This window comes from Amblyomma maculatum, chromosome 4, assembly GCF_055883805.1.
Source record: "Amblyomma maculatum isolate TAMU_Amacu chromosome 4, ASM5588380v1, whole genome shotgun sequence".
NCBI lineage: Eukaryota > Metazoa > Arthropoda > Arachnida > Ixodida > Ixodidae > Amblyomma > Amblyomma maculatum.
In genome coordinates, this window is record NC_139347.1 from 144,243,105 (window position 1) to 144,268,322 (window position 25,218).

General features: G+C 44.1%; 1 pseudogene; it reads right to left on the bottom strand.

Moving 5' to 3' along the window:
• LOC146193243 (uncharacterized) overlaps positions 1-25,218 on the bottom strand; it is a 76,466-nt pseudogene that overhangs the window by 27,739 nt on the left and 23,509 nt on the right.

The window sequence follows — 25,218 nt, forward strand, 5'->3', positions numbered from 1 at the left end:
GTTCGCGTGGACTACCCCGATCGATACTGTGAGGTGGCAGCCGTACCCGCGGCCAACGGGTATCAAGTCTCCTTTTTTATGTGGCGGGCGATAGTTCTTCCCAACGGACCACCACGAGGTATTATCAGCGACCGTCATCGCCAATTTAACGCAGACGTCGTGGAAGAGATGTTCCGTTCATATGCCTGTCATCTTCGCCATTTTTCGCCTTATCATCCCCAAACCAACGGTCTAACTGAACGCACCAACCGTAAGATAACCAACATGCAGTTCGTGTACGTTGACGTAAATCGTAGGAACTGGAACAGTGTACTACCGTTGATTTCCGTTCAATTCTAACAGCGTCATCCCGCATCGTGGTGCACGCGCTACTAAATTCCAGAAGTCTATTTTTCGTGTACACAGCTCGCGGCTGAAACGACCTTCCCAGCAGCCTTGCCCTAGTCTCCGACCCTGCTCATTTCAAGACCGCCATCGAAGAAGCATCATCTTTGTAATCACCGTGAAAAAAACTATTGTTAACCGCCATTCAAGTGCCCACCCCTCATGTAATGTAATGTCATGTAATTTCATCACCACCCGTCATGAGACATTCTTCCTGCTACACTGGGCACCATTTCCTACTGTTTACAGCCACCAGTAGTGAAGATACCTCGGTCGGTGAGATAATCTGCTTTGCCGAAGAATCTCACCGGCTTGCCCAACCTCGCAGCTTAGTGTCCCAGGATCGCTCGAAAGCACGGTACGATGCCCACCAGTGTCACCTGATTTACTAGCCTGGAGATTTCGTCTTGCTGTGGCAGTCTACCGGAACGCAGGGTCCGTCACAAAAGCTGCTGTACCACTACGATAGACATTTGTTTTGTTTGCCCAACTTAGCGAGCTCAATTATCGTATTGTTAGCCTCACCAAAACCGGCCGTCGCTCCGCGAAAAGTGAAGTCGCACACGTCGTTCGTTTAAAGCCTTATTGATCACGCGATTATGTTTACGTCGCCCAGCGGGCTTCGGCTGCGTCGGGGGAAGTGTGGCCCAGAAACGGAGAGAAGAGAAGATGAGGTCTACGAAGAAGCGGCTCGTGCTGGGACTCGCAAGTGGACACAGTTGGGTCTTTGACCTTCGTCATGCATCAGATAAAATCTCGCTCGTAACAATATATATATATATATATATATATATATATATATATATATATATATATGCAGATCAATTAAAGGGAAATGAGGGTGCTCGTTATAATACATGAAGGAAAGAAGCCAACAGTCGGCGAAGGGCAGCGTTGGGGATGGTACTTTGTCTTTTTTTTTTTTTTAAAGGTTTACTTGGATAATCACCGAAATTAGTAATGTAATCTGTTAGGGGAAAGATAATTAAACACAAAGTAGAAGAAAAAACAACGTGCCGATGGTGGGATCCGAACCCACGACCTCCGAATAACGCGTCCGGTGCTCTACCAACTGAGCTACATCGGCCGCTTTCCCCCCTGCTACTTGCTTGGGTATTTATGTTGTCTGTATACGAACCTTGAGAGTGTTCACCAGCGCCACCCTCAACCATAGCGGCGGACGTAGAACGTCCTTTGTTACCGCCAGCGTCACGTAGAACGTGATCAAGAGCGAGGGCGAAAGCTGTGCTAGAACCCTCTTACGCTACCTATGGCTTCAAGACTGCCAGAACCGAGACCCCCGTGAGCTACATCTTTCCCCTAACAGATTACATTACTAATTTCTGTGATTATCCAAGTAAACCTTTAAAAAAAAAAGACAAAGTACCATCCCGAACGCTTTCCTTCGCCTCGCCGACTGTTGGCTTCTTTCCTTCACATATATATATATATATATATATATATATATATATATATATATAAACTTGAAGTAGGTGACACACGATGAAAAAACAACACTTTAATCCGACGTTTCGGCCGGGGTCCGGCCTTTGTCAAGGAATGTAGGAAGAAGCTGTCGGTTCCCATTTCTTATATACATGCACAATCGAAACACGTGACCAGCCACTGTCAACAAATAAACACCAAAATATCAAAAACAAGATTTCACATGCGTGATGTAATGGCGGTGCAAGGTATATAGACCGAATGACACGTGTTGCGCTTAGGTCATGCATCTTAATATGTTGCACAAAGAAAAGAAGATATATCACTAAAGAGACTGTTGTCACTATCAGGGCACAAAACAAAATATCGCGAGGTTATAATGGGTGGAGTACATGTCACATGTAATCCTGCAATATTCAGGAGGGGGAGGGGGGGGGGGGTTTGATCAACTGAAATATGATTCTCATTGGTAGGCGACAGTAGCAGATAACACGATAGCAGTAGCAGATAACACGATTGACGTGTTATCTGCTACTGTCGCCTACCAATGAGAATGATATTCCAGTTGATATATATATATATATATATATATATATATATATATATATATATATATATATATATATATATATATATATATTATAGAGCGAAGTGTACGCTCCATTTAAAGAACCATTTTATGGTACTCGATGTTTCAATCAGGAGTGCGCATGCAAACGATGCACGTAGGTTTTATAGGGGAAGAGCGGAAAAAGAAACAGGTGGCGGAGAGGTGTAAAATTGTATTTCAGTGGTGGGTGGGGTAAAAAGCAGGTGCAGACGGGGAGCGAAAAAACGTGCAGGTGGGGAGTGCGAGAAAAACAAAAGATGGCCCATGGAAGGAAGGACAGTAATAGGTCTGACCACAGGCGAGGAAAGCAGGAATTGTGTGGCCTTCATTGTGTGTATGGTGGGGGAGGCTGACATTCTTTCGGTCTACTGGCAGTAAGCCTGACTTGGCAGTTTGGGTGAGTTTTCTGGAGAAATATAGTGGTAATTGAACTTTGAAGTGGACAAAGAATACCAGGACACTCATTTATACCGGCCTGTAGGGCGATAAATTTAAAGTACGATTCTCGTTGTTCCCGTTCGCGGTTGCTATGGAAGCCGCTCTGGAGCAGAATAACTTTAATTTGTCGAATTCGTGACTTTTCTGTGGAAGGTGTATGGACAGGGGAGGGTGGGGGAAAGATTTAGTGTGCGCGCAATGGTTGTTGAATCAAATTCGGAAGGGGTTCTCGGTCTGGCCTATTGCATTTGACACTCGCCACACTCGAGCATATATACCACGTTCCTGGAGTCACAATTCAAATTTCCGCGAATGGAGTGTTTAAATTCAGTGTGTGTGCTCTTTGCCGTGGTCGTTGTTTGCATGTGTTTCCAAACTTGGCATCTATTCTTTCCGCATGGCATGAAACCCAAGGGATCTGCTTTATCGACAGTAGAGTGGGCTACATAATTTTGTAAATTATTTGCTCGTCTGTATTAAAACCGCGGAACCACAAAAAATTTTGGAAAGGCGACCACTTTGTTCGATGATGTTAAAGTGTTTTCTTATTTTCTTTAATTTTGGGAAGGTTGTTAGCGAAAGTTGAGATCAGATTTGAGCGGTGTTCATTTTGTGCTGCCGGCCGGCCTTCCCCAAATGTTCCATTGCGATCAATTATTCCCGATTTTCGGATGGTATCATTAGTAATAGGGGGCGGATAGTGTTGGTGTTTCAAAACCTCCCGAATGCGGTTGTAATTTTCCTCAAAATCTTCTGAGCGTGAGCAGATTCGTTTGAATATTATTACCTGAGAGCAAGGAATTGAGGTCTTGCAGTGGCGCGGGTGGCAGATTTAAAAAAAAAAATGGTATTGTCGTTTGTCCGTGGGTTTTCTGTAGACATTGGCGGTTAGTACGCCCTCTTCAAATTGAATAATTACGTCGAGAAAGTTAATTTGAATGGACGAGTAGTATGTGTGAATGAGATGTTGGAATCAATGTTGTTAAATGAGGTAATGAATTGGATGAGTTCGGGCTCGTTTTCTGTTCATATTCTATATAATTCATATTCTATATATATATATGTTCATATATATAATTTCTGTGTAATTCATTTTTGTTTTGTTTGTGTGTGCATTCAGAGACAATTTTTTATTGACTATTGATTTTCATCGTGTTCTATATTGCTAATTTTTCGTTTTGTATTTTCCACTCCTATTACAGCCCCTTATGGTGGCTGACAGTATTAATAAATGAAATGAAATGAATGAAATGATAAACATAACGTCTAAAAAGCGTTTATATAAAGCTGGTTTCTTTGGGTACGAGCTTAGGAAGTCAGATTCCATGCTCATGAATATGTTGGCATAGTTTAGAGCCATTTTCGTTCCCATGGCTGTACCACTGGTCTGTAGGCAATAAGAGTTGTTGAATTCGAAGGAATTGAGTTTTAGAACAAGATTAACGAATGAGGCGATGGCGGTTGGACCAGTGCAGTTTGGGGCTTTGTGTTTTTCATATGATGTGATCAGAGCTTGGATTCCGTCCACGTGCGGAACGTTCGTGTAAAGGAACACCACGTCAAGGGACACTAAAAGGGTACCTTTGGGGACAGTAATCACGGACAGAAAACGAGGACAAACTAATCCATTTAATTACCTCATTTAACAACATACATCCCAACATCTCGTCCACACATGCCTACTCTTCCACTCACGTTACCTTCCTGGACGTATTAATTCAATTTCAAGAGGGGGCACTAATCACCAATGTCTACAGAAAACCTACGGACAGACAACAATGCCTTCATTTTAAAAGCTTCCACTCGCGCCACTGCACGATATCAATTCCTTACTTTCCGGTAATAAGTTTCAAACGAATAAGCTCATGCTCAGAAGATTTTGAGGAAACTTCCAACCGTATGCGGGATGGATGTTCTGAAGCACTAGCACTATCCGCCCCCTCTTATTGATGATGCCATCTGAAGAGCAAGATTATTTGATCGAAATGGAACATTTGGGAAAGGCCGGCCGGCTGCACCTAATGAACACCGCTCAAATCTGATGTTAACGCTCGCAAACACACTTCCTAACATCAACAAAATATATATAAAAAAAAACACTTTAACGTCGACGAACAAAGTGATCCCCTCTCCAAAATGTTTCCTGTGCTTCCGCGGGTTACATACAGACGACCAGAACATTTAGAAAATTATGTAGTCCACACTACTGTCGATAAAGGAGATCCTGTGAGTTGCATGCCGTGCGGAAAGAATAGATGCCAAGTTTGCAAACACATGCAAACAACTACCACGGCAAAGAGCACACACTCTGATTTTAAACACTACATTCGCGGAAATTTAAATTGTTACTCCAAAAACGTGGTATGCATGCTCGAGTGTGGCGAGTGCCAAATGCAATTCATAGGGCAAACCGAAAACCCCTGCTGAATTCGATTTATTAGCCATCGCGCACACGCTAAATCTCTCCCCCAGCTTCCTTGTCCAAACACCTTCGCCAGAAGGTCACGAATGCGACAAACCTAAAGTTAATCTGCTCCAGAGCGGCTTCCATAGCAACCGCGAACGGAAACAACGAGAATCGTACTTTATATATAAATTGAATGCCCTACAGGCCGGTATGAATGAGAACCCTGTTATTCTTTCTCCACATCAAAGTTTAGTTGCCCCCTAAATTCCTCCCGCAAACTCACCCAAACAGCCCAGTCAAGCTTACTGCCAGTAGACCAAAGGAATGTCAGCCTCCCCTACATACACACAATGAAGACCCCACAATTCCTGCTTTCGTCGTCTGTGGTCATGCCTATTAGTGTTTCCTTCTGTGTGCCGTCCTTTTTTTTCCTCGCACTCCCCACCTGCACTTTTTTTTCACTCCCCGCCTGCACCTGCTTTTCACCCCACCCACCACTAAAATACTGTTTTACACCTCTCCGCCGCCTGTTTCTTTTTCCGCTTTCCCCTATAGAACCTACGTGCATTGTTTGCATTCGCACTCCTGATTAAGGCCGTCTGCTGGTCGAAACATGAAGTCCAATAAATTGTTTGTTTACATGAAGCGTACAATTCGCCTTATGATTTTTAAGCGCCGAAGTACGTTATTTGTATATATTTCGGGATGTTTACAAAGTGAGTTTTGATTCGTCCGAACAATTTCACTTTGGTTTCTGCTAGAAGGATTTTTGACAGTGAATGGCGGTGCAGTCTTGTGCCAACCATGCAGAAAGAAGGCGAACACGTAGCACGTGTTTTATTGATATATTTGCAGTTACCCGAAAATTATGAACCATTCTACTGCAGCCCTTTGTCATCGCTTATTTCATCGAGTGCCGCTAATTCAAGCATATTGCCCATGTTTCTTGAAGTGTGTATATGGCTCTCGTTTCTCGTTAAACCCTAAACGCTTAGTTTTTCCCTCTACAGAACATGGTAGCGTGTAATTACATTAATTACTTTATTCTCTGTCACATATGTCTATGTCATTTTCGCAAATTTCTTGCGAAAATAGTTACTACCCAGAGCAGTACAAAAACTATACAGTACCCTACAGTAATGTTTAATGCCAGAAGCCTTCTAGCTCAAGAAGATTGTTCTTGACAGAAGCCGCTAAATAATACAAACAATCCTATGTACGCTGACGTATACAAGGCATTAGCGGCGACTCACAATGCATGAGAAAAAAAAATGAAATCCGATATCAAGACATTTCTTACAGGAGTGTTGCTGTATATCATCTTAGCCCATAAACTGCCTCTCTGTATGCTGTGAACTGTCTCTGGCCTATGTATGACGAACCCCTTCATTAGATACAAGATCAGCTGACGGCTCCTTCATTTGGCCCTACATAGATAAAATAAGAGATATCAAGGGACGGTTTGCTGACCACAATAATTAGGAGGCGAAGCTTGAAGAAAAAAATCTTCTATTGCATGCGCTAAGCACTTGGAGAGGACCGATGGGGAAATTACACCCTAGTTGTTTAACAAATGCATCAAAGTACTGTACCAAATGCATGAATGACAAATATTTTTTTTCATTATTTTACGTGGACGCAGCAACATACATCGACAAGGCTAGACTTCTCCTCAAGGCGAACTACTCGCAGATAATCCATGACACCTCTCCCTCTCACGGGATTCACCGTATTTATGAAGAAATCAGAAAACAATTCAAGGATGCATGCTAACGAATTTAATGGTTCTGCCAACTGTGCACTTTGAAATGCCCCCGGGGAACCTAGCTGGAAGCAGTTAAAGGCCGTAGCTTTCACCTACTTTTAGATGACCCGGCCCTCTTAGTGGCAGGCACTATTAGGAGGTTGCGTGGCTTTAGGAACAAGACTACTTATCACTAAACACAAAACACTGTTTACATAAAATATGAGAATTTTTTGATGCTCAAGCATCTTTATGTCGCCAATAAATAAGTTAAATTTGTGTACGAGTGAATACTTTCAGCTCACTTATCAAATATAGTAAATTGACGATATTTTATTATATTTAATTATATGACCTCCTGTTAAGGTGTTCGTTGTCTGTCTCTACTTGTGTAGTATGAAGAGAATGTGTATTAAAAGGCTTGGTAGCGCTATGTCCAAAGATTTCTCGCGGAAGAAAGAAACCAGCCCCTTTTCTCGCCTGAAGCATGTGATTTTTATGGCATGTTGCGGCAGAGCCTAAAAGCAGCTTCTAATTTTCACGCACTTGGGCATATTCAAATCATCCGACATTTAATGATTTGTGGCAGATACACACGGCGATTTTCAGATCTTAAATAATGTGCACTTCGATAAAGTTTATAGTGTAAACTTTTCTCCGTTTCGTGCCTAAAATGAAATTTACCTTCGTTATTTTGGGGCCTCAAGTGTTCATTTTTAGTGCCAAACAATCTGGCACCCAGTCATCAGCATATAATATATAGCTTTACCTCACTTTCTTTACGTCTAAATCCTCGGATCCTTTTATTCTGAACCAGCTGTAAACAAAATAGCTCCATGCAGGTGGATAATAAAAAACAACAAAGGCGATAGCGGACATCTTTACCTATCAGACGATCTTATCTAAAAAACTTCTGTTAACTGCTATTTTACAATTACGCTAGTAAACCATTTTGCGTAAGCCATTTGAATTCACTTTATTATGCCTGAGCCTATAGACACCATCCGCAAATGAAGAGCCATATTTTTTTTTTGCAATCTGGTGAAAAGCCTTTTTCATGTCTAGTGTCAGCATTTAGATATGACATTCAAACGCGTCACAACATTCCAAATGCTCCAAGCTACAAGATTATTTGTATAGCCGTCCTTGCGGCTGCGAAAGCAGGACCGTCGTTGAAGAATTCTGGACCTGCATCTCCAGTTATCGTGCTGGGTATAGCCACGCTGTCGCCGATGCTTTTTTATTTCTTCGTTTTTATCGGGGCTCTTAACAAATTTCTCGGACCCAGCGGTTTATTTATTTATTTATTTATTCATATACCCTCAGGGCCCGAAGGCATTAAAGAGGGGAGTGGGAAATATACATTAGTACAGGGTACAGTGCAGCATAAAACAACATAGGAGAAACAATAACACGGCGAAAAGTGATAAAAAAAGAGGATTGTATTCAAGTAATGAAGTATTGGGTGTTTTGGTTCTATGGATGATTTGGGTGATTTAGGCCTGACGTGGCAAGTACCATAATGCGTGAGCAGCTGTGTGGCGAGATATATGATCGCTGACATAATTTTCGAGTGTGTACAGAGGTGCGCCTCCGCCGGAACAACGTGAGGACCCTTTTCGCGATGATGCCGCAAGGCGCGAGCTATGAGCAGCACAGATAGCAGCCGGCGCCGCCGAATAAAGAGCTTTGCCATGTGTAACCATGCTTTAGCTATCTCTTCACAATATTTTACTGGAAGCTAAACCAGAGCTAATTTTTTCTCGCATTAAACGACAAGTACGGGGTGCCCAGCGACAAATTACTAATCAAACTACGAGTGCAAAAATTAATTTTCTTTAGGTGGTAGCTCAGCCACTAGTAGCGATCGTGACCAGAGTGGTGGTGACTTAGGTTGTAGACTGCTCGCCCTTTTATTATCAACTCTCAATATCACACACATAAAAACTAAATAAGTGGGAGAGAAAGCCCGCACCGAATCAGACCTTATCGCAGGCAAAAACCAATTGAAAAGAAAAGAAAATGGGAAACTCTCCAGATGTAATTTAGGAAAAGCTAGTTCGAAGAAAAAGTAAACTATGACTCAAATGTCGGGCAGCAAAAGTGGCTTTTAGGGCAGAAATGCCCCTCTACAAAATGAGTCATTACAGAGCCGAAAACAAAAACGCAAGGCTGGGAAAATAACTTTTTCTTTCTCTGCGCCATTTCTAAGCATAACCTCATCACTGAATCATATTCTTTACAAATCGCCCCCGCAGAAAAGAGGAAACATCCTGGTGACTCAAGGAGACGAAAGGATAGCGGGATTGTAATAGGACTTCGAACGGTCGACGTGAATGATCTCACGCCCATGACGATGAAGGTGCGTGGAAGCGGCTAGCGTTCAGTTAGGTAATTGACAGGAGAAGACTGTTGTAGCACAAGATTGAGTGCGGGCTGCTTAGCGATAAGCTTGCTGGACAGACTCGGTGGTGCCGAATGGAGACAGATCTATACATGAACACCGGGAAAGAAATTTTGGGCAGAATGACTGCTGTTGCTCTGCGCTGGCTTCTGGGCGCGCTCTTCCAAAGTAAGCGAACGAGCCAGCTGGCAGCAGTTTTCATTATGCAACTGCTGAAAGCAATGTCTACTCGGAGATATTAGGACGGTAGGGGAGGATGATGTCGAGTACAGACGAAGGTTCATGGCCAGACAGCAGAAAAAACGGTGAGAAACGGGTAGTTGCTTGCACAGCGGCGTTGTAGGCATATTTTACAAAAGGGAGCATCTTGTCCAAATTGGAGTTGTTAGAGGCGATGTACTTGGACAACATTTCATCCAGTGTTCAATTGAAGCGCTCTTTGAGGCCGTTGGTGAGATGGTGGTAAAGACTGGCTGTTCGGTGGATGGTTTAACATTCGTGCTGGAGCATTTCAACAGTCTCAAATAAGAAAAATTTGCCTGGATCACTCTAAAGTTCATTGAGGCTCCGTGACGCAGAATGAAGTGGTGAACAGAAAAGGAGGCGATATTGGAAATGGTGGCGGCTTGAGGTATTGCTGTTTCAGCGTAGCGAATAAAGTGATCGACAGCCACGACGATTCGAAAATTCCCGGGGGGCGTCTACGGCAGAGGTCTATGCAAATCGAAGCGAACACGATCAGATGGTCGATTTGGGCATGGGAGAGGGAATGTAGTACACTGGGTAGGAGCCTTGGGACGCTTGCAATCGGCGAGCGCGCGCACATGCCTACTGACCAAGGTATACATACCGCGCCAGTAAACTCGTTCTCGCAGCGGTTCATAAGTCTTGAATACACCCACGCGGTCACACTGGCAATGGTTATGTTGAGATGCACAGGTATCACTACGAAGTGGCGAGGTAGGAGGAATAGCCACTTATGGCCATCTGGCATATAGTTGTATTGATAGAGGAGACGGTCACGAAAGGCGAATTCTGTGTTTGACGACGAACGAGGCGAAGGGCCGACGAGAGTGACGAGTTCGTGAGAAGATCCATGAGTAATGCTAACCACGGGTCCTCGCGCTGTTCCGAAGGAAAGTGGTCAACGGACAAGGAAGGCAAGGCGGAGCTGGAGGCAGGGGCAACTAAACGTCAGGCGGCACCGGCAAACGAGATAAAGCGTCTGTGTTTGAGTGCTTGCACCCTGAGCGATGGATTACTCGGATATGATACTCATAGGGTCGAAGCGAAAAGTGGCCAAGACGGCCGGTGAGGTCTTTCAGTGAAGACAACCAAAACAAAAGCGTAGATGTCCGAAACAAAATCGAATGGGCGCCCGTACAATATGGCCGAAACTTCCAAAGCACCCAAACAATGACTAAGCATTCTTTTTCTCTCACTGAGTAACTTGTCTTGTCCTTGGCCAAGGTTCAGCTTGCGTTTGCCATACCATATTTATCAACGCGTGGTTTTCATTGGGCAAGAACAGCACCGAAGGCAGAGTCACTGGCATCGGTGTGCACTTCGGTAGGCGCAGCTGGGTCAAAATGGCGCAAAACGGAGATGATTTAGGTAGTGTGCGTAATTTTCTAAACGCCGTATCGCAAGCAGGCGACCAGGCGGAAATATAGTGGTGGCCGCCAAGAATTCGCATCAGAGGTGCCTCACCGGTACGCGTGCCGGGGGTGGGGAAGAGGACGCCCATTTCCGATGGAAATAAAAGTTGCTCAACCAACCAACCAACGATGGCAAAGGTGAGAACGAAATGCCTAAAGTACAAACACAAGCCTCCAAAATCAGTAGTTGCATGATAGAGGTTGGCTTTGTGAACGCAGCCCCAAGTCAGAGTTAAGATAGATCAGGAAGGATGACATCCTTTCTACACTTAGCACGCTAAAATGGTAACATGGTGAAAGGCGAGATGGCACTTTTCAGATTGAGGTGCAGACTGGCGTTGCGAAGACATTTAAAGGCAGTTTCAGCTCGAACCAGATAGGTAGCGAGTTCGGACGGAAACACGACTATATCCAAGTAGCAAAGACATGTGCACCTCTTCAAACCGCGGATAATATTGTACATCATGCGTTAAAATGTGACGGGCGCTTTATAGAGGCCAAACGGTATGACTCCTGACTCATAGAGCCCGTCGGAACTGACAAAAACTGTACTGGGCCGATCGTACGCAGCCATTGGGAATAGCCCGTAGCCAGATGGTAAATCGACTGAGGAGAAAAATTTGGCTCTATGTAGAGAACAGCGCAATGTCTATGCTTGGTTGGAGAGAGATGTCCTTTCGTGTGATCACATTCAGGCGGCGGTAGTCCACACAGAATCGAATATACCCGTCTTTCGTTTTGGCTAAAACGACTGGGGACACCCAGAGGCTAAGCTACTCGGAAACTGACTGACACCTCTACTGAGCATCATGTTGACTTGTTCATCAATCATGCGGCACCCCAAAGGGGAGACACGATCACGTTGGCATTATGGGGTGTGCGTGCCAATGTAGATGTGATGACTATAGTTAGTGTCCGACTCAAAGGGGGTCACTGGATGTCAAACGAAGCACGGAATCAGTTGAGCAAATCGAGGAGCGTATAACATTGGTCAAGAGAGAGGGCATATTCGAAGGCTTTCTCGAAGACAGCCGTAATTGATGATGATGGCTTAAGGGACTGATGATATCGGAGAGTCTATCGGCCCAGGCCGACAGAGGCGGTGGGGTGGAAACAAAGTGTTCGAAACGAAGAGGTTCGGCATGCCCAACGCACTCAACACGTTGTAAAGTGATTTGGTAGTCAGAATCGTTATTAATGGCTGGTTCGGTGCGGCCACTTCGTACACTATGAGTGGCACAGGGAAGGGTAGACATCTTCACAATAATAAAGGTGAAGATGGAGTTCAAGCACTGTACACGCATGACAAGAGACGCTATTTATAGGCACAATCGCAGCAGATGAATGAGGATTATTATTAGCATCCGCAACATGACAATTTGCTTCCTCGGGAACGTTAGCGGTGGTCGGTGCTCTGCACAGGGAACAAAGCATGATGTTGGCGCGAGCGCAATAAAATATGGAGCGATGGCGACACAGCAGGTCCCACCCTAAAATATAGTTGCGAGCGCAGTGATGCGGAACAATAAAGTTATTAAAATATGGAACATCCTGAAACGTGAGTCAGGCCGTGCATGTACCGAACGGGTTGATGTGCTGTACAGTGGCGGTGAGCAGTGAAACCCAAGAAAGCGGCAGGACAACCTTTATTAACAACCGGCACAATCTAGTATCAATAACGGACACAGCAGCACCAGTATCTACAAGCTCAAGGGTACAAACTTTTTCAATGGTAAGCTCGATTAAATTGGACGGTCACGAAGCAGGACTTTGAATGGTCGACAAAAGCGGAGTTCTTCCCTGCAGAATTGCGTCTAGTGATTTGGCGGGAAGGGTGAGGTAGGACGGCGAAGCATCGGTAACGGCGAGCGATAACTCGGAGAGGTTGAGTGGTGCGCAGGAGAAAAGTGGTTGTCAAAATGCGACGAGGCTGAAGTGGCGCATTGAGAGGAGACTGCGGCTGAGTATAGGTGGCCAGACAATGATATGAGATGTACGGGTCTAGGAGACACCGGCACAGGCGTGCAACATGGCCAGGGAGGCCACATGCGAGCAAACCGGCCTGTTGTCGGCGGTTCGCGAATGGTTTTAAATAGGCGACGCACGGCGTTGAGTGAAAAATGCCCGCTGGGGCGAATCCTATGATAGAAAAGGCGTAGGAGAGAGTGATCATGCGTTAAATTGACAAGTTATAGTGGAGTGGGTCCTGGTGTCGGGAAATCGAGTGAGTGGAGTGGTATAAAGGGCCTGTTGTCGAGCGGCCGGAAGCGCTTCGGTAACTTTTTCCTGAATACCATGACTATCTTAGGAGCCAGGTTTCGGGCGAATTGCGGAATGTTTGGAAGTGGCGACAATTACCGAGCAACCTCAACCCAAACAAATTCTGATTGCTTAATTAAGGGCGTAACTGATGGCGGCAACAGAAGTCGCGTTTGTTACTTTGGGTTCATCATCATCAGCCTGATTATACCCACTGCAGGGCGGAGGCCTCTCCCATATTTCTCCACTTAACCCGGTTCTGTGGTAGCTGCATCCACTTGACCCCTGCGAACTTCTTAATCTCATCCGCCCACCTAACTTTCTGCCGCCCCCTGCTACGCTTTGCTTCCCTTGGAATCCAGTTTGTTACCTTCAGCGACCACCGGTTATCCTCTCTTCACACTACATGTCCTGCCCATGTCCATTTCTTCTTCTTAATTTCTACTAGAATGTCGGTAACTTGAGTTATTTCTCTGGCCCACTCTGCACGCTTTCTATCTCTTAATGTTACCCCTACCATTTTTCGTTCCATAGCCCTCTGGGTTGTCCTCAACTTAAGTAGAACTCTCTTGGTTAGCCTCCACGTTTCAGCCCCATAGGTGAGTACAGGCAAGATGCAACTGTTGTATACTTTCCTCTTGAGCGATACCGGTAAGCTGCTAGTCATAATCTGCGAGTGCTTGCCAAATGCGCTCCATCCCAATCGTATTCTTCTTGTTATTTCCTTTTCGTGGTCCGGATCTGCGGTTACTACCTGTCCTAAGTAGACATATTCGCCTACTACTTCCAGTATTTCGCTACCTAATGTAAACTGATGTTCCCTCCCGAGGCTGTTGAACATTACCTTAGTCTTCTGCATATTGATTTTTAAGCCTACCTTTCTACTTTTCCTGTCTAGGTCATCAATCATTATTTGCAGTTCATCCCCCGAGTTGCTTAGCAAGGCAATGTCATCAGCAAATCGCAGATTACTGAGGTATTTTCCATCTACCCTTATTCCTAACTGCTCCCATTCCAAGTCTCTGAATACTTCCTCTAAACAAGCTGTGAATAGTACTGGGGAGATTGTGTCTCCTTGTCTAACACCTTTCTTTATGGGAATTTTGTTAGTTTTTTATGCAGAACTATGGTTGTTGTGCAGCCACTATATATATATCTTCCAGCACTTTCACGTAAGGCTCGTCAACCCCCTGATTTCGCAATGCCTGCATCACTGCCGAGGTTTCAACTGAGTCAAATGCTTTTTCGTAATCAATGAATGCTATGTATAAGGGCTGGTTATATTCCGAGCATTTTTCTATCCCCTGATTGATGGTATGAATATGATCGATAGTAGAGTACCGTTTCCGTACTTTGGGTTGCCGAGGTACAATTCGTTGTTGACGAATGTCATCGTAATTTCAGCACATGGTTACTACATCAACAATGGATAGGAAATTTTGGGCCAAAAGCTTTTGGAACGTACTTTCGTGGATACCCTTCCAGGTGTGGTGAATCTTGTCGGCTTCAGCCAACGAGGTGTTTGCACAAGAACACAGATCTAAAATGTCTTCGATTATGCTTGTGAACGTTTCTCTTGACTGCTGCGCCCTCTCACGCAAACAGTGCTCGGCGCGAACCTTGCGGAGCTCAGGGCGACCGAAGACATCCGCGAAGCGAGCTTTGAAGGAGGCACAAGTTGGGATGTCAGCCTTGTGATTGACTTACCATACCTGCTACTTTCGCAAGATAGAAGATTAAGTTTCTGAGTTTCAAGATGTCCAACCACTTATTGTGGGTTCGTACGCGTTCGTATGACGAAAGCCAGTTTTCCACATCCTGATTGTCTGCACCGCTGAAGACAGGCGAGTCCCATTGGCGAAGCACAACGCAGCATGGAACAGAAGAGGCCGAGGACGCAGGGCCAGATGTGTTGGTACGGGAGTCAGCTCATCGAGGTCGGAATCCGGTAACTGCGGAGCTCTATAAATAATATAAAACACGCGATATCCACTAAATGTTACGCGGGAGTCTAGGCATTGGAAGAGGTCAGTACCGGAGCGGTGACGGGTTAGCTTGTAGACTGCTGTTCCGCAAAAGTACTTCTCTGTCTCAGCCATCTCTCCACCTATCGTCATCACGGCGCAACGTCTCATTTACGCTTAGATTAACTTCCAGTGCTAAATGCCACAGAATGCTACTATCTGTCATAATTTTGCGAGAACCACTTCAATGAAAGTTATCTCCAATTTTGAATTTTTCAGTGGGCACACCTCTCGTTCGTTGGCCTATGAAATTAATTTTAGGCTTATTTGCCGTTTGGACAACTTAGAATAATCTGTAATAATTACAGTGAAATTGTGAAAGTTGATAAAAGGTTTAAAGTTTCACGTTTTCTACCTCTTATGTGGCTTATGTTTAAAAACAAATGAAACATGTTTACTCCAGATTGCAGCACAAGAAAGCGCAATGCGTTTATTTAATAGAAAAACGCTTCAGTGTTATGCATCATAAGTGTGGTGTTCACAAATTTGTTTTAAGTATGTGACTAGGTGTTGCTACCGCTTGCAAGCTTAAGAGAGCGGCCATGGTCTTCCGAACATGCGGGTAGATACTTGGGCTTGTTGGTACATGATCGAAGGGAACAAAATGTAGCGCACCAAGACAAGGACAGAGAAAGAATACACACACAGCGCCAACTTCCAACTAATGTTTATTCAAGGAAGAAAGCATGGTGTTATACCACCGCGTATCACATGCGCCAAAGAACATGCGCTAGCAAGTCATGTCACTCAGATACGCAATCTCCTTTGGCAAAAACGCGACAGAAGGGTTACTAATACAATCATCTTTCAAAAGAGTAATCCATTCAGCTTCAACTATTTCACTCATTAACCGGTTTTTGTGCACTTTTAAAACCATACTTTTTTTTCAGGAGAGGAATACAATTGCAAACACGGCAATGAGCCGACAAACCTTTACCACACCTATTACCGACATCCAGGCCATGCTCACGAAGCCTATCATTGAGGCATCTGCCCGTTTGACCAATATATTGCTTGCCACAGGATAGGGTATTTGATAGACTACATTTTAGATGCAATTAACAAATTTTTCTTTATGTTTCTTTGTGCAGTCTATCACCTTCTTGGCTTCTGACGAAGTTTTTGTGCATAGCTGACTCAACTTATTCGGAGCCGAAAAAGCCACTCTAACTCCCGATCGCTGCGCAACTTTTTTCAGATTATGGGACAGCCTATGAATGTAAGGGATGACGGCAATTTTTTCTTTCTTACACGGGGCCTGTTGACTGACATCCGCTTTTTTCTGGCATACTTTCTTCAAAACGCCTTCGGCCACGGACACAAGAAGATGGGAAGGGTGCCCGGCACATTCTAGACGCTTACACTGTTGTGAAAAACTGTCATGCATGAGGTGCGGGCAAGATTTCTTCAGAGAATTAACAAATGAAAGGCGAGCAATGAAAGGCAAATGAAAGGCGAGAAACGACTCAGCCTTCAGGATCTTGCAAACTCTAATGCCATGACCTTGCGATGGGATGAACCCACCGAAGAGCCACCTCACTTCATCCGGAGGCTGAGTCGTTTCGGCTAGCTCGCCTCTAGCCGCACAACTGCACAAAGAAACATAAAGAAAAATTTGTTAATTGCATCCAAAATGTAGTCTATCGAATACCCTATCCTGTGGCAAGCAATATATTGGTCAAACGGGCAGATGCCTCAATGATAGGCTTCGTGAGCATGGCCGGGATGTCGGTAATAGGTGTGGTAAAGGTTTGTCGGCTCATTGCCGTGTTTGCAATTGTATTCCTCTCCTGAAAAAAAGTATGGTTTTAAAAGTGCACAAAAACCGGTTAACGCGTGAAATAGTTGAAGCTGAATGGATTACTCTTTTGAAAGAAGATTGTATTAGTAACCCTTCTGTCGCGTTGTTGCCAAAGGAGATTGCGTATCTGAGTGACATGACTTGCTAGCGCATGTTCTTTGGCGCATGTGATACGCGGTGGTATAAAACCATGCTGTCTTCCTTGAATAAACATTAGTTGGAAGTTAGCGCTGTGTGTGTATTCTTTCTCTGTCCTTGTCTTGGTGCGCTACATTTTGTTCCCTTCCGAACATGGTTTCGATAATGCATGTCTATCTACTCCTGGCTGCCTGCTGGTCGCTCGAGCGCAAAGTCAGCCGCTAGTTCTTTTCTCTGCTTGTTCTGGGCAATTCCAGTTGCAGACAGAATCCCTTTCTTTTTCTTTGGCTGGGCCGTTTCATGGCTGCGCGCAGGGAGCCAGGCTACAAGTTGATTTTATGCTGGCTGCGCTTGGCTATGCTTTGGCAGCTACCAGATTAGACAGAGAGGTGATATGAATGTAGGGAACGCGCGCGGCGATTTCCCATGGACAAGATGGACGACGGAGCTCCATGTGGTATTTTTCTCGATCTCGACAGAATGGTAGTCCATCATTCGACTTGCTACTTCCGTCTGTTCAAATGGTGTCTTTTAAACTTTAGCTCTCTGCTTTTGGGAGGGGGGGGGGGGTGTGACATCGTATCGCGTATCGCAATTTACAAGCTTGGGTGATCGCTGCATATTGCATTCAGTGAATTCAGATTAAAGAATATATTACAGTTTCCACGTCCATGATGTGAATATTTTACGGTACTGTTCCACGACTTTCGCGAGGGTGGCCACAGAGCAAGCTCCCAGTACTGGCTCTGTAGGATGACAAGGGAAAACTTCGTCCAGACGCAGTATTAAGCCTCAATAATGTCCTGAGCCAGGGTCACCAAGTCCAAGTGGTCCGCTAGCTGGTTCGAGACTAGCCAAGGCTGCAACGTTAGCGGTGAATGGTGCGGGATATGAGGGGTCTGAATTGCAAATGAGCAGAGTAAAATGTAGCGTTCTAAATCAGCGGAAAACACGTCATCAGCGTCCGGAGCATGATGCGACCGTGTACTTTTTAATTTTTCAGTGCCGTTTAAAGGCAGTCATGGTTTTTAAAATGTTCAGAAGTGTATGAAAAGTACCATATGCATGAACCATCATTCTAAAATGAGAAAAGCTTCCCAGTGTGGGCCATATCATGCATGCAGGCCAACAAGCGAGACAACGTAGTCATGCCTTTCATGCGAGTACTAGCTTTTATAGCAAAGGAGTAGCTGCCATGCCATACCCATGAATTATTAAAGAATTAATCAAAATCATCGTTATGGTCAAAATGTTTACTTAAAGTACAAAAACATCAAAGTGAAAAACGATGAGATGCTTATCGAGGATAGGCATGCATTTTGGTGGGCGACCAACAATAGTTGGGCTAAACAATTCCTTATTTTTTCCGCTGAAGAACCCTTAGCAAATCGCTGGAAATACAATAGGTGCATCTTATAATTTTGAAATTTATGGCACATACGCCTCCACCAAGGGCCGGTCCAAACACTTCGCGCCGGCTGAATCACCAGGATCCCTACTCTTTTCCCCGAACACGGCGCTACCAAATACGGCTAAACGTGGGTGCTCCATGTTTGTGGTTTTGCACAACACGCCAAACATCTGCTCTAACAGACGCCGATTCTCAGAGAGGAGAGGGCGCTGTCAGTACAGAGATGAAGGAATCAAAATTCTGTGATCACGCTTCATACCCTTCACTCGGGAGAATCAAAAAGCACGTCATGTAGTTTACTGAACAATGCGAACGAAATTCCTCACATACAGCGGCAAGTGAAAAACAGTAAAGTATACACGTAGTTTTGAAGACATCTTGAAGCACGCGTGTACGCTTCATAACCCATCAAAGTCCACAGGCTTGCGTCGTCCCCAAGCTATAGCGGCTATTTGTTATGCCGTATTCAGCCTCCCATAATAAATCCATGTTGTTATTTCGCATACCAGGAAACTATGTCTGCCCCAAACGTGCGTTGCAGCGACACTCCGCCGCACCAATACATCGGTGAAAAACGTAACCGATTTATATGCAAAAAACAGCTTGAGGCGGCTCTCAAATTTTACCTAGCTGCCGGGGTTGAATAAACTTGCTTAGACGGTTAACGGATTCCGGTGACCACCAGCGCATGTGACCGCACTGCCGCTTACTCTCAGAAGTGAATTTTCTTGCAGCCAGCGGGCTGCCCGGGAAGGGTAAATTTGACAGGCCCAATGCAGTGTGAAATAACAGGCCTAACGTTTTCAAAACAAATGGAAGATGGTCGAGCGCAAAGTCTGGATCAGTTGTTCTCGATTGCCCTTGGCAGTTGAGACAGTTTATCGATAACGTGTCCGTTTTCGGTATCACCTGCAGCAGCGGATAAAACAGTCACAGCTTCTTGGGACATTACTACACCGATTGCTTTCCCAAACACTATCGAGCTATATCTGTGCACTCGTATCGGCCTCGTCTCACGCCCTTCACCAATAATATCAAACCAATATTCCCGACGTCGACGTTCCACATTTATTATCAAAAATAGCTTGAAATGGGGCGTTCAAATTAGGAAGATAAATTTTGGGAAACGGAAAAGATTCACCTTAATACTAACGCGGGAGCGTCTTCAACACGGTCTTTTCATTCTGCGGCTCTCAAAATATTTGCAGTTAGGCAGGTGTTCGAGGAGAAGAAGTTGCAGTATCGGTCTCATTCTTCGCTGAACGGACACACTTATTTGCAAATTGGCTTGTAGGCAAGCAAATGTTCAGCATCTGCTAGAGTTCCCAGTGGATACCTGACCCGCGCCGTAAAGATAGAGGCACCGCCTGCACTATATGTCGGCCTTTTCCTGCCACGTTGAGCACACTTCCAACACCTCGCGACAAAACCCGCGTCACAAATGAGGTACGGCGAAGGTTTTTCGACTCAGCAGCTGTATGCGCCCTCGCGTAATGTTCGCAGAAAAGACATCGCCGTCATGGTAAACACAGAATGCAAACAAACCCTTCGAAATATCCAGTAAATAAATAAAAATATTAATTCAGTTTTCAATTAACGCAGGTTAGTATTTAGCTTCAATGGGGAGTTCGAAGTCGTGAACAAAAAATGCGATATCAATTGATGAACCCGTTTCATAAATTCCTGCAGGTTGATAACATCTGATGCATTCTTCTGCAAGAAACCACTTCTAAGCGCAAGAAATGCACAAAACCCTTGGTTCAGAGGCGACGTCCGGTGATGACATCTGCAGTCCCAGCGCCACTGAGCTCAAACTGCAAGCGGTATTGCAGCTCGTCATTGACACTATCTTGCCTTGCAGCTTGGTGCAGTGAAAAAGCCAATCATTGCCAACTGCTTGGCTACTATTTTTAATAGAGACGGGGCGCGATAAAGGGCATGATGTATTACTATAGAGCAGGCAGTTGGAATTTGGCATCATAGCCCCTACATCGAGCCATCAATGAAGATTTCGCTTCTACTGAGCTTCATGCGGGTCTCTTGCGCTAGGTTTCGGTTTCATACGAACAAACACTGGATTTCCTTTCTATAGAGGGCTTTAGAGAGTTTTCTTTTTTTGCATTTCATAAACTTATATGGCACCATCTTGTTCGCGGCTTAGGACTCACCACTGTAAGAAACCATCTAACGGAGACCATTAAAAAGTGCTCGACGAACCTATAAAGAGTATACGCCGTCCATCCAGCACATCCGTAGAGGGGTGCTCCTTCGCTGAACACAGACTGGCCAACAGCTGTCACCAGCAAGGCTGTACCTTATGATCCTGCACTAACCCATGCCCCAAGTTGTCGGCATGCACGGCCTAAGACATGACTGAGCATGTCCTGTCCATTTGTTCTGCATTCGATGCTATCCGGTAGAGAACACTTCACGCTCCGGGTGGGCACCCACCTGGCACCTTGGGGGAGTGAGTCGATCCGCCATTGTACTACATCGGACCCACGGACACTCTACGACTGTGGCGAGTGTTCCTGGACTACTCAAAAAAAAAAAAAAAGACCTAGTCGCTTCTTTGCAGAACCGACCTCGGAACCACCCAACATCGAGGAAGAGGGAAGCAGTCCCACCCCCCCCCCCCCCCACCTCTATAGGGGCCATCGTTTCTGCCGCAAGGTTATAAGTATTTATTGTACACATAAATACGTATTCAAAAATTTGTTAGTAGATTTTAGACATTTGTTTTATAGTTCGAAGAGGCTTCCAGTAAATTCTGTTCGTCACGCCTTAGAGGTAGTTCCTACAAATATTTTCTCTTTCGAACTCTCTATGTTTAGATATTTTTATTTAGTGGTCGCTAAAACACTGTTAGCTACGGTTTATTTCGCATTAGTCAGTAAGCCTACGAGATGACGCTACGCGCAGCAGCACCAATTCTCCGTATGCCCAACTTCTTCAGAATTCTTTCTCCTCTTTTACTTCTGGTGCAGCAGATCCGAGATATAGCTATCGCGTATTATAAAGAAAGATCAGGAGGATACGCTATCTGCATTGTTTCTTTCCTTGATTTTACGACGTCGCTACACTGCAGTGGAATATATTAAATGGAGACGATTGGATACCATGCTGGTGCCAGCGTAAGAGCACGAAATGCAAGCGTTTTTTGAAGTGTCGGTACAGTGTGGGACCCGCGATGCGGAGGAGCTGTCACAGCACCTCAACTAATTGCACCCCAACCAACCAATCATGAAAGCTTAGGGCCATGAGCTTTCACAGCATGTCCCTGACATCGACAACCCAAATGTGAAAGATTCTTACCTGGCATGGGGTGTTTTCTTCTTCATAATCAAATCCTTTCTCTCCTGAGGCTCCAGTGCATGTGTACGCACATCCAAGAGGATAATCGGAGGTATTCTGAAAGAAACACAGATGAGAAAGCCGAACGTTGCGTACTTGAATAAAATATAAGCACACACTCCAATCGCCTTTAGTTCAAGTTATAAATGGTTCCTCTAAAGCTAATCTCGGTTGTCATAAAAACATTATGCAGCAAATAAACGGACACTGGAAGAGCGATAACCATTTCTACAACCTAGCTAATCAATTTTCCTGAAAGTGAAATGATTGCCTGTAGGAATAGTGAAAACTTTTATTTGTAGAAGAGGAAATTGAGCGAATTAGTGCCGTCGATACTTGTGAATGCTAGAAAATGTTCCCCTAAATGCAGGAACTTGAGGGCGACCCATGTGCTATTACCTCAACTAAACTGTTTTAATAATATCTAATTCACACAACCTTCATTAAGCACAGAATGAATGAGGTATTCCTGCTTAAATATTTCAGAAAACATCCCCAGCTGGCGACGTGTATTACAAACAGCCCCAGAGTAATCGTATGATAGACTGAATTGGTTTTGATCTGTTTGTAGTTAAGATAAGGTAGACATTCGACTTTATTCAATTATAAGATTTAGTACTGACTGGGCGTGTCCCGTAAGGCGGAAGACGCCACTGCTTTTATGATCTGGTAACGAAGGCAGTTGTAATGCCTAGATGCGTTGTACGATATTGATTTTTATATCATTCTGAATAGTCTAAAGCCTCTGACGAGTCACATTCATGCATTGCAACATACCTCGTTAAATCATATCTGGAAATATTTTCTTTCCCTGCTCTAGCCTCCCAGCGGTCGTTGTATTGCGTATGCAAGGCTCACACCCTCTGAATACACGGCAGTTGCAAGGATGGGTGCGTCGCATATTACCTGGCATTTTCATTGAATGCCTGCAAACACTCTGAACATTGCTGAAAGGAATGAATATCGACTTTACATAATTACTCCGGAGCTGAACGCAATTGGTTACTTGTAATTAATTACATTTTGATCAATGCTGTCATTTATTTGATTACTTTTTCAAACAGCAACGTTTTGGGCGATTCACTTATGTTTCTTTTGTAATTTATTACCTGTAGTCAATTGTTCACAAAAAAAAAGCAACAGGGGTGAACCGTCTCAGTTAATGTAATTGTGTCAAATTGTTCGTCCGCACGACAGTGCGCATGACTACATGACCATATACGCCGTCAATGGAGACGTCCACCAGGTTTTCACGGAAGAATTGAAACAAAGTTAATATCTTTTATAATTATAAACCAGAGTCAACACCCTTTGTTCACAAGAAAATATCTGCGAACCATCTTTACAGCTTTTCAACGGCTGTCTCAAAGCGCTCACAAAGCAGCGTGGCACTTCGTAGAGGACATAGAACTATTTTCGTAACTGCGAGATTGTGCGCAAGTTTTTCGAGCAATATTTACGTGTGTATTGACACTGCGAAACTTTACAAGACCTTAGCAGAGTCGGCACACTATATATAGTAGCAGATGAATGCTGGAAACAACAAAGGGGGACATTAAACGTGAAGACCACAATTGGAAAGTTACAAGCGAAACAGGAATGTAGAGGTACAAAAAGTGTAAAAAATTGAAAGGTGTTATTCAAACATGTTTTGTGATGTTCGTGTTATTGTATCATTAGCATGAATATTCCAGTCTGCAATCGTTAAAGGGAAACGGAGCACACATATTTTTATTTCATACATATAATAATGTACTGTAAAATTATGCCATTACCTTGTGTTATACCCAGAGGATAATGATATAATATCCATTGCGTCATTGTTTTCTTTACCTTAATTAACTGACAAAATAATTTTACGTGACAGATGCGGTGTCTAGGAGAGCATGAGCAAGCCATTTTGAATAATAGCAGTATGTGGCCATATGAGCTGCGCTTAAACGACACTGCTTTTTTTCGGTAACCCACACACTTTACTATCTCCATTGCTTGCAGTCTTGCTCCTTGTTTCAGGCTTCTATATATCCAATTACCGATGTCCCTGTTTCAAGCTTCTATATATCCAATTACCGAGGTCATAACACTAATCTTAGTAGATCGCTCCTGCATGTTTGAGAGACAGAAAGCTGATTTGACATGAGGCGCCATCTGTTGATCGGCGAGGCAAGCGCCATCCCGGCCGTTTGCGCGCTTGCCTCGCTGCTCAAAAGAGGGCGCGTCATGTCAAATCAGCTTTTTGATTCTTTTCTACGAAAATTATGCACACCACCGAGAGCAGTTTTTTGTCAATTCCGGAAAATCTAGGCAAGTACGATTTTGAATCACTTATTAAATAACGTAGGTCATATTTCGCTACTTTGTGAACGTTATTTCAGCTCGAATAGTGTAGTAGTTTTCGCATATGATTTTTTTAAAACCCGGGCCTCAAATATTCAAGACCCTGCACTTTCTTTCTATCCTCCTTCTTGTCACTAGTGCACGAGCAATCCATTTACAATAGTGTGCTTACGCGTGAGTAGAAAGTTCGCAAATAATTATACGGTTCAAAACACTTCAATGAGACTGTGCAGTTAATTGTTCTCAGAGTCACCTTTAAAAGATTCTCAGCCTGAAAAACACCAATGCTTGAGCATTTAGCATTTATACACCTGCCACTTTCGTCGTACCAGCTGAAAGATGGAAAAGATGGAGCTCACGGATTACGTATTTAATTATTGGGTGTGGTTTGCATTAGTATAAGTTTTTAGGCGTGTATAAAGGCAAGCAAGTGTTCTGAAATGTAAGTGGTTAATTGTGCAAGGTGGTTGGACTTTATGTTAAAACAGCGCTAGAAACACGGACAGTGTCTTTCTATCTGTCCGTGTTTCTAGCGCAGTTGAAATTTAAGTTTTTTATTCAACAAGGTATCTCCTGTATTTGCTTTTGTTTCTTTCTTGAATAAAAACAAAGCAGAAAGGCTGGTCCAGTACAACACATAATAATGTACCTTTACCTTCATGATTGCAAGTAAGACGAGAAACCTGACCTCTGTTTTTAGATGAAATTATAAGTTCACACCTTCAACGACAAAATGTTCCAAACCATATTTTCTTGTCAACACCCTTTGTATAATCACGTGATCACCACTTGCATGAAATATT